Source organism: Oryx dammah, unplaced genomic scaffold, assembly GCF_014754425.2.
Source record: "Oryx dammah isolate SB20612 unplaced genomic scaffold, SCBI_Odam_1.1 HiC_scaffold_11132, whole genome shotgun sequence".
NCBI lineage: Eukaryota > Metazoa > Chordata > Mammalia > Artiodactyla > Bovidae > Oryx > Oryx dammah.
This window is the reverse complement of record NW_024080525.1, coordinates 49-3,565: the sequence shown is the minus strand read 5'-3', so window position 1 is coordinate 3,565 and position 3,517 is coordinate 49. Positions and strand designations below refer to the sequence as shown.

At 45.0% G+C, this 3,517-nt stretch overlaps 1 non-coding gene across 1 annotated transcript; it reads right to left on the bottom strand.

Annotated features, from left to right (window-relative positions):
- Positions 1-2,532: 2,532 nt before the first annotated feature.
- TRNAW-CCA lies at positions 2,533-2,604 on the bottom strand. Its single transcript has one exon. It is a non-coding gene; the product is annotated as a tRNA-Trp (tRNA).
- Positions 2,605-3,517: the final 913 nt, after the last annotated feature.

Here is a 3,517-nt window from a genome sequence, read left to right as displayed (position 1 = left end):
CTAGCTCTCTGCCATCACACTGGTCTGCTCAACAGGCCGAAATATATGCTCTAATCTGGACCCTCGAGCTATCAAAAGGTAAGAAGACAAACGTTTACAGACTCCAGGTATGCTTTTGCTACTTGACATGTACATGGGGCTTTATATAAAGAGAGAGGTCTTCTGACAGCCAATGGAAAGGACATTAAAAACAAAGAAGAAATCTTGACTGGATTCGATGCTGTATGGGAACCTGAAAAGGTAGCAGTGATGCATTGTTGGGGTCACCAAAAGAAAGACACCCCACAAGCACTGGGAAACCAACTAGCAGATAAAGCGGCAAAACATGCAGCTGAGAAATTTGGGGCTGCTGGTGGAGGATCTATCAGAACCTCTGTACTCTCAAAAATGCCTGAGCGAACTTTGACTTCTCACAGTACACGCTGGCCCAAGACCAGCTGGGTGAAGCAGAAGGGCCACCAAAAATGAAAAAGGTTGGTGGGAACTGCCAGATGGCAGATTACTGGTACCCAAGGCGTTAGCCCTCACATGGGTATCTCAGGTTCACCAGACAACTCACTTGGATCATAACAATCATGACAATATTCAAAAATATTTCTTAATTCCAGGACTTTCCTCCTTATGTAGAATGGAATCCTTGAACTGTTCTGCTTACTCACAGGTCAATGCTTCCCCTGGACATAAACCAAAACCTCCAGGAATACAGTTAAAAGACACTACCCCCTTTGGACATTTAGAAGTGGACTTTACTGAGATGAAACCCTGCTGACACTATCGTTATTTACTGGTCAGGGTATGTACATTCTCAGGATGGGTGGAGGGCTTCCCCACCTGAACTGAAAAAGCAAATGAAATGGCTCACTGTCTGCTTTGAGAAACAATTCCCAGATTTGGGTTCACAACCAGTATAGAATCAGACAACAGCCCTGCCTTTGTAGCCAACTTAATTCAACAGGTATGTAAAGCTCTAAATATCAAGTGGAAATTATATATAGCATATAGGCCCCAGAGTTCTGGGGTGGTGGAATGAACCAACCAGACACTTAAGAGACACTTTCCAAGTGGATCATAGAGAATGACTCTAAGGCTCCTGCGTGGATTTGCTTCCGACGGACGGCTCTACTCAAGACTCAGGATGACCCCACAGTCCCATGGCTATTCCCGGTATGAAATTGGGTATGGGAGGCCCCTCCCATAATAAAACAGGTGTCAACAAGCTTGCCTCAGGTAACGGGGGATGAGATTTCACAGCAGATGGAACAACTGGGTAAGGTAATAAATCAGGTAACTAAGTTTGTACAACAAAGGGTGCCATTACTCCTTGGGGAACAGATTCACAAATTTCTGCCTGGTGATCAGGTGTGAGTCAAGGACTGGAAACCTGACTCCTTGGCCCCACATTGAAAGGGTTCATATACTGTTGTTCTAACCACCCTTACGGCTGCTAAGTTGCAGGTGTCACTTCCTGGGTGCACCACGCAAGGGTGAAGAGAGCATAAAGCAGACCCGGAGGATGCTGAGTGGACTATACAGAAGGACCCCACTGATCCCCATGAAACCAAGATCATCTGAAAGAAGAAGAGATGAACCTCTACAATCAACTGCTGCTACAAGGACTTGCCAGTATCATCTTGAGACTAACCATAGTTTCAGCACAATGAGGGACCCATGGTATAATTAAAGTTGAATGTTGTGTATATATTCTTGATTTATCTGGCAATATATCAGCCACCCTAGATGACATGAGAGCTCAGGTAGAAGCTCTGTCTGATGATAATCTGCCGTTTTGGACTTCTATCATGGATAAAGGGTGATTGGTGAAAAACTATATTAACCGTTGTTATTGTTCTGTTGTTTCTGTTATGGGGACCTTGTAGTCTCCAATGTGTTGTTAACTTTGTATCACAGAGTTAACATATATTTCTTTTACCCAAATATATACCAGGAAACCTAAAGTGCAGTACATCCCAATGAGTGATGCTCACACTGGAAGTTGAGAGCATCAAGAAGGGGGAATGAGGGAGGCAAGGAACAGGCTGAGCTGACTCCATCTGGAAAAAGAAGGAAACAACATCTTGTACTTTCAGTGAGCTTTGGACTATGCCTGGCAGCCATGGGGATAACATACCTACAGCCAAACTGGCCTCCCGGACTGATAAACACCATATTCCATACCAAGATTTCCCATCGCCAAAAAGAATGTAATAATCCCCTATGTAGTCAATCACCTTTGTAATCTTTATGGCACCCATTGGTGTAAGCTACAATGTATAACCAGCTGACCCTTCTGATTATGAATCATGGCTGTAACATGATTGTATATCCCTTTAACACTTTCCAGGCTAGGTTTAAGGAATTTGGGGCTGTGGGCTTGAGCAGTACACTTAAGGTATATAAGTGAAGAAGTGAAGTCGCTCAGTCATGTCCGACTCTTTGCGACCCCATGGACTGTAGCCCACCAGGCTCCTCTGTCCATGGGATTCTCCAGGCAAGAATACTGGAGTGGGTTACCATTTCCTTCTCCAGGGCATCTTCCCGACCCAGGGATCGAACCTGGGTCTCATGCATTGGAGGCAGACGCTTTAACCTCTGAGCCACCAGGGAAGCCTATCCCTTAAGGTATATAAGGTTTCCACAAAAGTCGGTCGGGGTCCTAGGCTAAAAGCAGACTCTGCTTTGGTCCCACCGGTGTAACAAATTGCACTCCACTATCTGCATTGTCCTTCTGAGTGAGTTTGTTTCCCAGAATGCATGGCTGTAACAGGACCACTGACCTTCCATCTGGGAATGTGCCAGTATCTGCTAGATGAACTTTTGCCACCAGAGGGCTGAATCCCATCCCCACTCAGTCTCTGCTGCGCTGTGCTTAGTTGCTCTCTTGTGTCCCACTCTTTCTGACCTCACAGACTAATACTGGGATGGGTTGCCATGCCCTCCTCCAGGGAATCTTCGCAACCCAGGGATCGAACCCAGGTCTCTCCCACATTGCAGGCCATTTCTTTATCATCTGAGCCATCAGGGAAGCCCAAGGATACTGGAGTGAATAGCCCTTTGAAAGGGTAACAGATAGGAAGGCCAGGGGTCTCCGAACAGAGGAAATAGGCTGCAAGTGTCAGATATTTTTTTTTTCTCTCTCTCTTAAGTGGCAGGAGGAAACAAACTAGTGTTATATATTTTCCCCTTCTTGATACAAATTTAAAATGAGGTTTCATTTAACATTCTGTGTTGCCATAAAGATGCCTAGTTCCACCTGAACTTAACTTTTCTCAAACTTTGAGCTAACCAATGCATTTTTCTTATGGAAACGTTTGTCTTAAGCTATCTTTATATACTATGCATTTACCCTAGACTCTGTCGTCAAGTCCGTTCTGCCTTAAGGCTCAGAACCTACATGACAAGCCAGTATGTTATACTCATGCATTGTTCTCCTAATCTATGTTCAGTTCAGTTCAGTCACTCAGTCTTGTTTGACTATTTGTGACCCCATGGACTGCCACAGGCCAGGCCTCCTTGTCCA